This window comes from Myxocyprinus asiaticus, chromosome 1 (genome assembly GCF_019703515.2).
Source record: "Myxocyprinus asiaticus isolate MX2 ecotype Aquarium Trade chromosome 1, UBuf_Myxa_2, whole genome shotgun sequence".
NCBI classification, from domain to species: domain Eukaryota; kingdom Metazoa; phylum Chordata; class Actinopteri; order Cypriniformes; family Catostomidae; genus Myxocyprinus; species Myxocyprinus asiaticus.
Window position 1 is genome coordinate 1,017,501 of NC_059344.1, and position 14,889 is coordinate 1,032,389.

At 36.9% G+C, this 14,889-nt stretch overlaps 1 long non-coding RNA gene across 1 annotated transcript in view; it reads left to right on the forward strand.

The window, feature by feature from the left end:
- LOC127442590 (uncharacterized) overlaps nucleotides 1-14,889 on the forward strand; it is a 179,492-nt gene that overhangs the window by 156,968 nt on the left and 7,635 nt on the right. Inside the window, exon 4 of the long non-coding RNA XR_007897498.1 lies at nucleotides 8,161-8,234. This is a non-coding gene — a long non-coding RNA (uncharacterized LOC127442590). The remainder of the gene's footprint in view (nucleotides 1-8,160; nucleotides 8,235-14,889) is intronic.

The following is a 14,889-nucleotide window of genomic DNA, read 5'->3' on the forward strand; positions in this document are numbered from 1 at the left end:
GCATGGTAATTTTAATCTGATAAATCACAGCCCATGAGCAGGAGTATATAAGCCGCTGCTTACCTGCTTCCTGTGACAACTCTCCTGACATCCCACCTCCACCTCATCTCCACATATTGTCTAGATTCATTATCTAAATAAGTAAAGTGTGGGGGGTTGGGGGGACAGCAAGCTAATATATGGACAGCAAGCTAAATACATTTACCGCTTCAACACAAGATTACATTAACATACGAACGACTGAAACTGTATAAATGAAGAGAGAATCACATAATTTCTTTTCACATAAAAATATGTCAGCTTAAATCAATATTTCTTGTCCATTTATTTACTCATTTGGCAAATAGGCATGCAATAAACTCAGTCTGTTTTATGTTGGCGTCCTGATCATTTCTGCAAACATTTTATTATTTGTATTTTTGCACAGATTTTAAGGGAAAATCTGAACTTTGTGAATGACAGACATTACAATTTGCTTTCTGCAAAGTGATTTTGTGATATTTTGTGGGCCTGCTAAAGAGCATGTTACATGTAATCAACTGGATTTTAGCTTTTATCCGCTTAGCTCCCTTCAGAACAGTTTGAAATGACAGCTATCACACCCTATTCCCTATATAGTGCACTATGTGGCATTCGCAATATGGGTAGTAGTGAATGAGCGAGCGATTCATGGTTTAACTATTTTTTGAGACTAGTTATGTTGAAATAACACATTTATGGTGAAATAAAAGACACTTCTTTTAGGGCTGGGTAAAAATATGGATTTTTCCAACACATCACAATCTTCATTTGAACATTTAAATCCCAAGATCTATCTTTTGCTCTATGTGCAGCCTTCTAAAATGTGAGTAAATCATTTGCATATGCAACAAGATTCTGCACTATGTTAATAAATAAATGATTCTCCACTGGCTGTTAAATGTTCAGATTTCCCTCAGCTGTGATTGAGTAGTATAGTGGTGAAGAAGTTAAGCAGCGAGATCGTTTCACTACGTACTGAGAGTTAAAGTTTGGTTTGACTCGTTCTGTTTGTCCAAAGACGAGATCTACACAATCCATTTGTCATTGAATAATGTCTCTTTTACTATCCTTTCCGTTCTTTACAGTCAGTTGTTGATCAAGTACAACAGAAAATAAATGTTTAATTCTAATCACACATACAGTAGTACAGACGTGCTAAAGCAGCGATTCGACTTAATATGTGCTCAACCAAAACATGCTGAGACACTCACTGAACTGAAACGACTCTTAAAGAGACAGTACCATTTTACCATCTGTAGTGCAACTCAATGTAAATACTTGTAAATGCTACAAAGTACTTTTTCACCATGCTGCTGTCAGATATCTGAGGTGGAATCACTTTAGACAGCAGTCTGTTAATGTGACTGATTTGCTCTAAATTGCTGAACTAATTATGCACACTAATTAATAAGTTTTCTAACGGGGTGGCGCTAGAGTCTTTGTTGGCCGTGCTAATGAAAGGAGTGTTTAGATCTGTGAATCAACACAGAAGAGAAACTTTGATGTGTGGAGGACACAGATACGTTTGCATACTTAGCCGTGAAGCTAAATAAAACGCTAAGCTCTGGAGACTCACATAGGATGAAAACCAGCAAACTGACTGTGTAGAAAGGATGTTGTTTTATATCTGCTTGTCCTCAGAGACATATTTCTCACATCTGATATTGTGTGGACGGTCTGTCTATGAAAAGGGGGCTTTTGGGTTTAATACACTAATTCTGAAAGTATGTTTTTGTAAGATTTTGAATATTAAATCAGACTAAGATTGACTTAAGTAAGTGTTAATTATTTGCACTGTGCCATCTCAAGCTAAATTTATGAATATTTATATATTTTGTTGTATAATTACGCCTTCAGAAAGGGTAACAGGGTTGACGGTAGTGTTGAGTAAGTTACTCAAAATAAGCAATCCACTACACATTGATAATTAAGTCACTACATTTTTAATCTGTTTACTTTACTGGTTACTTCATAGAAAATGTAATCACATTATTAATTAATTGACTTTTAATTTCAGAACACCTTTAGTAGAAAAGGTTTTGTTTTTCATCTCCACAAATTCAAACTAATGTCTATATTTCCTTATTCATCAACACCCCCTTCAGCTGTCACAGAAATGCAAACAGACGTACATATGAACATTTGAACTTATATCTTAAATGTATAATACATAATACTATTTTAGAAATAGGTGTAACCCAAGTAATGTGCTTGCAGTAATTACTTTAATTCAAATTCAGTAACTGTAATCTGATTAAAATAATTTAATAAGTTGTGTTCCGGTCATTTTGACGCAGATTACTTTATTTATTTTATTTTTTTATTGAATCAAATTGGAATAAAATTCCTTGACTCGGTTCACATATGATATCTAAACAAACACACACACGCACACACACACACACACACACACACACACACACACACACACACACACACACACAAAATGGACCATTTTCTTTACATTTTATTGGTTTTATTTCACTTTGGTTGTTTTCCCGGTCAAAATTGACCGGCTATTTGAAATGAATGGGCGGGGCTAAAAAAAAAGAAAGAAAAAAAGAGTGTTCAGGGGCCTGTCTAACCATCTGATGAGCATATGCCTTCGGACATAAACACACACACACCCTTTGATTCTTTGACATCCCAGGCAACTTCTGAAACTTACTTCACTCCATAGGAACAAAAGAACATTGGAAAAAATATTATGACAATGTGTTTTTCACACACACACACACACACACACACACGCACACACACACACACACACACACACACACACACACACACACACACACACACACACACACACACACACACACACACACACACACACACACACACACACACACACACACACACACACACACACACCCTTTGATATACCAGGCAACTTCTGAACTATTCTTGACTCACAGGAACAAAGGAATAAAGGAAAAATATTATAAGGCAAGTTTATTTATATAGCACATTTCATACACAATGGCAATTACAGGTAAGTGCTTTACATATACATTTGAAAGAAAATACAAGATAGATAAAAAAATACAAACCAATTAAGAACATGAATTAAGAATAAAAACTAATAAAATAAATTTCAAAAGAAAAATAAATATTAAATTGTTAACACCATCCATAACTGTTGTTAACCTTCCCTGATTAAACAGAGGATAACCAAAAATTGTAAAACACATTGAGAAAAAGTTATATACAAATAAAATAAAAAGAATAAAATAGAATAATTAAAATGAAAGAAAGACAAAAGCAAAATGATTCAGTGAACTCAATAAGTGCAGCACAATGCTCAGTGAATAAATGCACAGCTAAACAGAAGTGTTTTCAGTCTGGATTTAAATGTGGCTACTGTAGGAGCACATATGACCTCTTCTGGAAGCTGATTCCAGCTACGGGTGGCATAATAGCTAAACACTCTCTCACCTTGTTTTAAGTGAACTCTCTGTATGTCTAACTGACTTGATCCTAATGATCTGAGAGGTCTGTTAGGTTTATATTCAACAAGCATATCTACAATGTATTTAGGTCCTAGTCCATTGAGTGATTTATAAACGAGTAATAGTACTTTAAAATCAATTCTAAATGTAACTGGAAGCCAGTGTAAAGGCCTGAGTACTGGAATAATATGATCTGATTTCTTTTGGTTCGGGTGAGAATACTGGCAGCAGCATTCTGAATGAGCTGCAGGTGTCTAATTGTCTTTTTGGGAAGGCCGGTTAGGAGTCCATTACAGTAGTCCACCCTACTGGTGATGAATGCATGAACAAGTTTCTGTAAGTCTTGACTGGATGCAAAACATCTTATTATGGCTTTAATTTTTAGATGATAGTGGGCTGATTTAGTTATTGCTTTGATGTGACTACTGAAACTAAGGTCTGACTCCAAAATGACACCAAGATTCCTGATTTGATTTTTTGTCTTTAGGCCCTTGGAGTCAAGGTATGTATTCACCTTGGGAATTTCGCCTTTGTTGCCAAATAAAATGACCTCTGTTCACTGTTTAACTGAAGGAAGTTTTGGCACATCCAACTGTTAATTTCATCAATGCACTGGCACAGAGAGTCTGTGGGGCTGTAGTCATTTGGCGATAGGGCTTGATAGATCTGGGTGTCGTCTGCATAGCTATGGTATGCAATTTGGTTCTTTTTCATAATTTGGCATAGTGGGAGCATATACAGGTTGAACAGGAGCGGTGCAAGAATTGAGCCTTGTGGGACTCCGCACATCATGGATGTCCACTCAGATTCATAGTTGCCTATGTTCACATAGTAACCCTTCCCTTCTAGATATGACCTGAACCAGCTGAGGACCGTCCCAGAGAGCCCTACTCAGTTTTCCAATCTGTCTAGGAGAATGTTTTGGTCAACAGTGTCAAAAGCAGCACTGAGATCCAGTAATACCAGCACTGATATTTTGCCTGAATCAGTATTTAGCCGAATATCATTAAGGATCTTTATGCGCGCCGTCTCTGTGCTATGATGCGGTCGGAAACCAGACTGTAAATTGTCCAAGTAGCCATTTGAGATTAAGAATTTGTTCAGCTGATTGAAAACAACCTTTTCAGTGATTTTGCCTGTGAAAGGAAGATTTGAGATTGTTCAATATTGAGTTATCTAGATTGTTCTTTTTAAGAAGGGGCTTGACATTTGCAGTTTTCAGGGACTTTGGAAATGTGCCTGAAAGGAGTGAAGCATTTACTATTTCTAACAGATCTTTTTCCAGACAGGTAAACCCATTTTTGAAAAATGTTGTGGGGAGTGTCAAGACAGCAGGTTGATGTTTTAAGATGCTGTACTGTTTCTTCCAGGGTTTTGTCATCAATTTCCTCAAAATCGGACAAAGTGACTAATTTCTGAGGTTTTTGTGGTGGGTGCTGTCTGACCTCAGTGCAACATGTGGACGAGCTGATTGCCATTCTAATATCATTGATCTTCTTCTTGAAAAAAGATGAAAACTCGTCGCATTTTCTGTCAGAGAGCATTTCACAGGCAAGCTGTGTTGGGGGGGTTTGTTAGTCTCGCTACAATAACAAAAAGAGTGCAGGTGTTGTTTATATTGCTGTTAATAATGTTTGAGAAGAAGGTCTGCTTAGCTGTGCCTAGTTCCAAACTGAAAGCATGAAGGCTGACTTTATAGATGTTATAATGGACTTCAAGTTGTATTTTCCGCCACATTCGTTCTGCTTTCCTGCATTTTCTTATCATGTTTTTCACTGCTGTTGTGTTTCTCCAAGGTGCTTTACGCCTGCCAGTGATCGTCCGGACCTTTACAGGAGCAATGCCATCAATAGCATTTTTAACTTTTGAGTTAAAGTTATCGAGGAGATCATCAACACACTCTGCGGGTATACTCGGTTTCAAAGATATAACCTTGATAAATTGTACACTAGTATTCTCATTTATGCACCTCTTTTTGGCAGAGACAGATCTAACTTCAGTGGCCAGAGAAATCAATATTTCAAAGAAAATACAGAAATGGTCAGATAGCGTGATGTCCTTAATAATAGTGGACGAAATGTTCAGACCCTTACTAATGAGCAGATCAAGAGTGTGTCCACGATTGTGTGTGGGTCCATCCACATGCTGAGTCAGTTTTGAGTTCTTTGTCAGTGTTGTGTTCAAGATTATCTATATGAATGTTGAAATCCCCAGCAATAACAAAACAGTCCAATTCAGAGGAAGTTGTTGATAAAAGTTCAGGAGAGTATATTGGAAGCCTATAAATAATTATAAATAGAATGCATGGAGCACCTTTTAGTACAATACTTAGATTTTCAAAGGTCAAGTAATCACCAAGTGACATCTTTAAAAATCACAGCTAATCCTCCACCTCTCCTAACAGCTCTACAGACACTCAAAAAATTAAAGTTTGGAGGGGCTGATTCATTGAGGATGGTTGCACTGCAGCTGTTTTATAACCAAGTCTCGTTTAGAAACATAAAGTCCAGGTTGTTTGTGGTGATGAGGTCATTGACTAGAAATGACTTGTTCTTTAGTGAGCAGATGTTTAAAAGTGCTAAATTGACAGTATCTGTTTTTGTCCCCACAGTTGGATTTACGTCTAATACGCAACAGATAAGATTGGTTTGCCATATGTGTTGAGAAAGCCTTAGTCTTCCTATCACTTAACATAACAGATATTGAAAAAGCTACTGGCACAGCGGGTTCCCGCTTGTTCTGTAAACATTTGTGAATGTTGCTGCTACCGTAACGGGGACCCGATACACATCAATTAGAGCTGTTATCAGTTGTTTGTTGTTCACTGAGAGCAGAAGGAGCACGAGATGTAACCTTGTGTTGTGGCAGTGGCCGGAGAGCTCTCTCAGAGGGAGGGTGAGCTGGGCCTGCAGGCTTTGGTGTTAGAGGGGCCTGCCGTTTTTGGTTTGTATCTGGGGGCTCACAGCAATGGAGTGGGAGAGCTTTCTACCAGCATACACTAGTTCCTCCATTTTCTCGGAGAAGCTCAGAAGTGGGGAAGTTGACGAGAGTGAGAAGGTGTGTGGTGACAGAGACTGTGGCTCTGGTGTTTCTGGAGGCTGATGTATGTTGTTGTTATCTTGGCTCCATGGTTTTTTCCCAGAAATTGTCCTTGGGTCCTGTATCTTGGATCAGTTTTAAGTCGTCACAGTCTGACTGTAGTATGCTCTGTGTGTGGGGCTCAACCCCATGTTGTTGTGTCTTCGCTGCGTTATTGAGGGATTTGTCGATCAAATGTCCATCCAGGTGCTGAAGTGCGATCCTGTGATCATCCTGACACTACGGTGGTGTTTGTGTGCCATCCAGATTGAGTGGATTTGTGCACGTTGCAGATGGATGAAGGAGGGAGAAGTATATATTGTCCTTTAGCACTTTTGCACCAAGTTTGTTTGAGTGAAGGCCATCTGATTTAAACAGTTCTCTTTGACTCTAGAAAAGATTGAAATTATCAAGGTAGTTCAGTCCTCTCATGTTGCAGGTTTTGTGTAGCCAAGTGTTTAGACTTAGCAACAGAGAAAACATATTTGTTCCTCGGGCCGGTGAGTGGTCTACTGATGAACGACTGAACTTTCAATCTCCCAAGTGTTTTGGGAACTTTCACATTCTCACAAAGAGTTAGAACTATGTTTACTAAAATAGGAATTGTGTGATGAGTTGCAAAGTAAATTATTTAGTCAAAATTATCAATACATAATGCTATTTTAGTTCCAAAGTTCCATAAAGAAATCCTGTTCTAATTACCAGAAACCAACTTAACAAAAAAATCTAATGCAATATCTAGTGAAAATGTATTCATAATGAGAGATTTATGTTCATTTTAATGGGACAGTCATTTTTGACTAGGAACACCACAAGTGTGACTCTGCCATTTTTAACTAAATAAAACAGGACAAAAAAAAAAAAAAAACAATAAAAAAAATATATATATATATATATATATAAAATAATATTTTCTGGTTAAACATTAAAACAAAGTATTGGGATAAACCAGACAGAAAATTGTATGTATGGTATGTAATACAGTAAAAAATATTACACTAGTATTACAAGAGTAGGAAAAAAAATCCACTTATTTTAACGCAAACATTGAGTTGCATTAGCTCAGATAATTTAGGCCAATTGTCGGTAAACTCCAAAAAGAGGAATAAAACCTGTTTTAGTTACTAGAAAAAAGATATAATTATAAGATTAATTAAAAAATATCATTTAGTGATAATATATGGAATTTGTGAGACAGTAATCATAAAACATTTAAATGAGTCAGTCATTTGGACCCAGGAACATATAGAGTGGTAGACAATGAGGAACACAGCACAAGGGGAAACAAATGATGCATTATGCTACTTTATTTCAATTAAAAATTATTTAGATTACAGCAACTAATTACTTTGTAATAGGATTACACTCAAAAATATGATGGTAGCAGAGTTGATGCATAATTTGTGGACAGGATTTCTAGTCTTTTAAATAAAATTTTATGTCATCCATCATTAAACATGTGATTATTAAGCTGGGGAGCATTTGCACACCCCTGGCTACATCGCTGCTACTGTCCTGCTTAACTTCAGTGTTCAATTTTAACAGGTCAAATTAACAGTTTCGATTCTAAAATGTGACCAGCTTTTGCTATTTTGTTTGTTTCTTTCAGGGAAATTGTGAGGAGTTTTATTCTTTCAGTTCCTCTGGCCGGAAACAGCGCAGATGACGAGACTCGCATGAATGGTAAGACTGAAGAACAAATGCACCTGCGACTCTAAATGTCTTTAACACAGTTCATTTACTGCAGCCAAAAGCAGGCATATAGAGTTGAACATGACTGCACTGTTAGGAAAGACACGTTAAGTTTCTGAAAGTCAGGAAGACTTTGACATGTAAAGATTGGAGTGTGTAATTGATGTTAATGTATGCGTGAGTCCTCTTTAAACGAGCAGAAGGGATTCACATTGGGTTTTGAAGTCTTTCAGTTATAATGTGTTTTTATGCTTGAATTCACACTAATGCTGCGGGCCGAACAGTCGGTTTGTGAGATCATGAAAGTGGGCCCCATCGGTGTCAAAACTGTCTTAATATAAAAGTCCATAGAACCACTGCGACAAGATGAGCGGTTTATTTTATTTTTTTAGAAAACTCACATTGAGCTACAAATTTATTCTGGACCATCTTGTGGGGCCCGTCGGGCACAAGGCAACCCAATATATTGCCAAAATACTGTGTGTGCCGGCCCTGCAAATCATGTGACTATCCACAGAACTAGTAGTCATATGCCATACAATAAATCTAAGCTCTTTGTAGCAGCAGTTGTCAACTGGTTTTGTGCTTCAGGACCCAGATTTTACATTGGACATTAAGTGGTGACCCAACATTACTTCCCAAAAATTTTTGTGTGATTAGAGTAAAAGTACCTGTCCTAAAAACTTCTCAAGTATGAGTAAAAGAGTTGCTCAATTAAAATTACACATGAGTAGTGATTATTTAGTTCTGAGTTGCGAATGCGATAAGCCCTTATAATAAACACTGTATACTAGTGATCGACCAATATGGGTTTTTTAATGGCCGATGCTGATATCCAGAGAGCAGGGTGGCTGATACAATGCCGACATATCACACAATTTAATATAGTAAATAACATAAACATAAAATTGCTAAAAATAATAATAATAAACTCTTATTTAGCACTATATTTACTCAATTTAAAACAAAACTTTAACTTTGTAAAAAAGAATCTAAAAAATAATATTGTATTTTAAATGGTAGATAGCAGTTTCTTCAGATTTCTGTTTAGTCATCAAACTTTAGTAATTTATTTGCACATGAAGAAATTGTTAATATATTAGGAAGATGGAAATAACAGTACACACAGTAGTCCAGCAACCATGAATGGTATGTCCACATTAGCAATCGCATTTACTAAAAAAATACAGGATAAAACCAACTGTACATACAGTGCATAGTGAATAAGACATTTAATTATAGCACATGTGAAGCGCTTTTACTTTGAAGATGCACCAGAGAGTATATAGCAGAGATGGGCCACTTGTATTAAAATGAATGGGAGAAATTAGAACGACCAACTGCAGCCAACGATCAACAGATGTACATAGGAAGTCCCACCTTACAGGTAAAAGAACCAATCACCTTTTGGATACAGATATCGCCTGTCAATCAACTCGAGAACGCATATGCACATTAGCTATAAAAGCTGGGAAAATTGTGTTTTTTAGCATAATATAAGGTAAAGAAGCACCATTTATGATACCAGTGTTGTTAGATTTTATTGCTGATTTGAAATATGTTCTTTGATCGTAATCTTGACCTACCGTTTTGGAGATTTCGGTCTTTCCCCATTCAATTAGATAGGAGCTGCACTGGCATGGCTGGAAATAACCTCAAGAGAGCATTCCAAACATGTCCGACAGTGGACTGATTTGCTAGAAAGACTTTGGTTGCTCTCACGTGCTGTGCGTTTCCAGCTCGAGCCTCAATCTATTGACAGTTTAAACGGCCTGGATCACCTGCTTGGATTGTGACCACTGACCATCATGATTTGTGAATCAGAGGAACTTTTGATCTTGATCCTGAAGTTTTTGATTCTGGCTGATAGAATACATGCTTCAGAGGAAGATATTAGATGAGTGATCGATGGGAAGAAAACACTGGAATTTCGTGAGGTTTGTGAAATACATCTGTATAAAGACGGTATATAATAGAAGTTTTATTGATATTTGCCTTTTATCATTAGAAAAGTTACAGGGAACTGTTGAGGATAGGCTGATAGAATACGTGCTTTAGAGGAAGATATGCGAGCGCTCCACAGGATGCTGAAGTTGTGTGAGGTTGGTTTATTACATCTGTTTAAATGAGATACTAGTTTTATTGACATTTGCCTTTTTATCATTAGATAAGACAGTCAAAGTTACAGGGAAATGTTGAGGAGAGACTGGTAGAATACGTGCTTTAGAGGTAAATAAATGAATGCTCCACAGGATACTGGATCTGCTGAAGTTGTATGAGGTTGGTTTATTACATCTGTTTAAACGAGATATGTACATATTTGCACATGGTATATGATATTAGCTTTATTGATATTTGCCTTTTTATCATTAGATAAGACAGTTACATTTACAGGGAACTGTTGAGGAGAGACTGATTGAATACATGCTTTAGAGGTAAATAAATGAATACTCCACAGGACGCTGGATCTGCTCAAGTTGTGTGAGGTTGGTTTATTACATCTGTTTAAATGAGATATGTGCATATTTGCAGATGGTATATGATAATAGTTTTATTGATATTTGCATTTTTATCACTAGACAAGACAGTTGAAAGTTACATGGAACTGTTGAGGAGAGAGGGAGAATGAAACAGGTGAGCACTTTAAAATTATGAGCTGAAATGCGTCTGCCACAGTTCCGATATTTGGACTGTTTAAACGACACTGTGTTGCACAACGGTCTATTATTGTAGTAACACAATGACACATAACAACAAAACGAACCGTGACTGGTCATTTACATGTCTCAGTCATTTCATATGCAAGCAGACGATTCTCAGAGCCCTCAAGAAAAAATCAGCCAAAGGGGAAAATTTATAGGCCAATACGATAATAAAAAAAAGTCCGAATATCGCACGATTTATTGGCCTTGGTGAAATATTGGTCGACCACTACTGTATACTGCAATTAAAAAGGTAACATACTGTAAATACTGTAATTCACATTCATGTTTGTCAGACAGAATGAAACATATCCTCCAACAATTTTAGTTTTTGACTCCCAAATTTTAAAATACATCACTTATCTATGATAATGCTACATGAATCTGATTCCTAAAAATAACAGGGAGACAAGATTACAGAGATGAATATATAAAAAAGTTTCAATACACTGATCACCATTTTAAATTGTAATGTATGAAACAATTAAAATAAAATTAGCTTATGTATCTTATCTACCCTTAAAGGGATAGTTCACCCCAGAATGAAAAGTCCCTCATTATTTTCTCACCCTCATAATATCCCAGATGTGAATGACTTTCTTTCATTTGCCGAACACAAATTAATATTTTTAGAAGAATATTTCAGCTCTGTAGAGCCATACAATGCAAATGAATGGTGACCAGAACTCTGTAGCTCAAAAAGCACATGAAGTCAGCATAAAAGTAATCCAAACGACTCCAGTGTTTAAATCCATGTCTTCTGAAACAACATTATAGGTGTGGGTGAGAAACAGAACAATATTTAAGTACTTTTTAAACTATAAATCTCCACTTTCACTTTCTCCTTCTGTTTTTGCTGAGTTGCATTCTTCATGCATATCGCCACCTACTGGGCAGGGAGGAGAATTTAAAGTAAAAAAAAAAAAAAAAAAATGTAAATATTGTTCTGTATCTCACCCACACCCACATGAGGAGATACAACGTTCCATATTGATTTAATTCTTGTGTCTTTTAAGCCCAGAAACAGTTGTGTTCTCATTCTAATGCACGATGCACAATTTTCTGAACTGTATTTGGGACTATTCTACTTTTCAATCAGGCATTTGAAAAAACTTGATAAAGGCTTAGCATAATTATAAATTATTTTATCATCTCTACTTCTCTGGTAATTTATTATACAAATTAACACTCTCTACATCATGGGTCAGTATCATTAAAAAAATGTATAATATTATGAAAAAATATTATTATTAAAAAAAATATATTATATTACATTAATACTTTTAAAGCTACTAAAGTATTGCTATTGTTGTTTGATTATTACTGTTACATTTCAAGTCCTATATTTTGATACAAATCTACTTAATTGTCCCACTGTTTATGTTAATTTTTTTACATACATACTAATTGTAAATGTTTACATGAATACCTTGCCAAGACGGGCATTTTGGTGAAATTATGAAGTGTATTTGACTGCCGCTTTGACTGGTATTTGAGTGCTCTCAGGGCACACGCACATGTTAAGCGTGCACACACACACACACACACACACACACACATTAGCCGCTTGTCAGTCAAACAGTGCGCACCTACAGAAGTGAGGAAATAAAGTCAATCTTTTAGATTTTATCGAGATCAACCAGTGTTTGTCTTCTTATCGCGATTGATGTAATGAACACCCCTGGTCTAGATGTGGGACATAGGCTAAATATCAGAAGTTTATCATCGATATCGAGGACTTTTTTTCCCATATAAATATCGAGATTGTTTTATCCCCCAGCCCTATAACCTAGCTAACATTGTATAAATCTCTCATAGCAGCCCAATAATCTCAGTGATATATAGATAATTTACAGGCGTTATAGATACAGAAAATCTAGTAAGCAGAAATATGAAATATACCTCAGTATGTTTCTTCAAATTAGAAGCAGAATTAATGCTGATATCTCGACTGGCTTGAGCAAACTAAACTCACGACACAATCAAACTGGCCTTCTTCACTGCGAAAAGCACTTTCAGGTGCGGCTGTGGATGTACAGGTGTTGAACTGCTGACTGAGGTGTCCTCCACTTCCATGATGATTAATAACAGTTTGTGCCAGGCAGGTCTACTGCTGCCATTCAAGTTTTGCACGTGTGATTTGATTTGACGGGAGTCACAAGACTCTCTAGAGCCAAATGTTGATGGATGAAAATAAAATCAGGACAGGGAAGTAGTGAACACAGACAGAGAGAAAATAGCACAGTTAAAGTATAGTTAGAGCCCTCAAGTTCTTCAGTAAAAGTAAAGTATACCATTTTAAAACTATTTTCCTGGGAAAAATGTACAGTATCAAATTTATCACTTAATTACAGTAACAAGAGTATTTGTAATTTGTTACTTTACACCCCTGATTGTGTTATATATATAGGGATATGGAATTTCTGGGCCAATACGATAACGATAATTCACAGCTCATTGTGGCTGATACTGATGACCAATATATTTTACTTTTTTGAATACGTTTTCATTTTTAATCATTTAACCTGAAACTGCTTGTAAATTGATTAACAGCTAATTATTTTAAAAGCTTGGAATTTATTGTCAGGGTTGGATAAAGGGCGAGGACTCAAATGCAGAGTTTATTTGAAAAATAAATCAAAAACAAACTCAAAGTTCTCCAAGAGGCAAAAACAAGTAGCCTGGCTGGGCTGGCAAGGGGAGTCTCAAAATCCACGTGCATAAGCCAGATAACTGGAACCAGCAGGAAACAGCCTAGAAACTGGAACCGACAGACAAGACACCTTGTCAGGGAAATATCCACAAACATTCCACAGGAATTTACACAACAAACTGGCACAAGACAGAGAACACAGGGAGATTAAATAAGGAAGGAACTGAGGAGGGTAATGAGGAGATGCAGGTGAAGCTGATAAACTAATAACAAGGCAAACAAAGGGGCGGAGTTTAACTTAAGACAGCACAGGCATGAGTGCACATGGCAATGAGAAAACACAAAGTGCCCTCACACAACACTAGTGTCAGGATCCAGCCACAAAAACTATAAACAAAGTCCAACCGAGGTGGCAGGATCCTGACACTAGATACACAAGACAGCCACATACACAAAAAGACAGGTGTCAGGATCCCGACACAGCAAAAACTCAACGAGAGAGTCAGGATCCTGACATTTGGACTTTCTGCTATTTAAGGTTTGATGAACGTAACATGAATCAGAAATCTGCCTGTATTGCAGATGTATGCTGATTGAAAGAGGAATAAATGACAGTACACTTGCATAAATTGTATGGTGCCCATTTATATAAGTGTTTACAGTAATCCTGATTAATCATTCACAGAGAGAGAATGAAGAACTTCTAACAGCAGTAATAATGCATTAAACCAAAATGAGGCAATAAACAGCATGTAACGAACATTAAACAACGAAACATACAATGCAAACCCAAATCTCTTTATATGGGGTGTGTGTGTGCATTATGAACAAGCACATCTCATTCACAGACACTTACACTGATCAGCCACAACATTAAAACCACTGACAGGTGACTTGAATAACTTTGATTATCTCGTTACAATGGCACCTGTCAAGGGATGGGATATATTAGGCAGCAAGTGAATGGGCAAGCATAAGGATCACTTTGACAAGGGCCAAATTGTGATGGCTAGATGGCTGGGTCAGAGTATCTCCAAAACGGCAGGTCTTGTGGGGTGTTCCCGGTATGCAGTGGTCAGTACCTACCAAAAGTGGTCCAAGGAAGGACAACCGGTGAACCAGCGACAGGGTCATGGGTGCCCGAGTGGGGAGCGAAGGCTAGCCCGTCTGGTCCAATCCCACAGAAGAGCTACTGAAGCACAAATTTAACTGAAAAATATAATGCTGGCCATGATAGAAAGGTGTCAGAACACACAGTGCATCACAGCTTGCTGCATATTGGGCTGCGTAG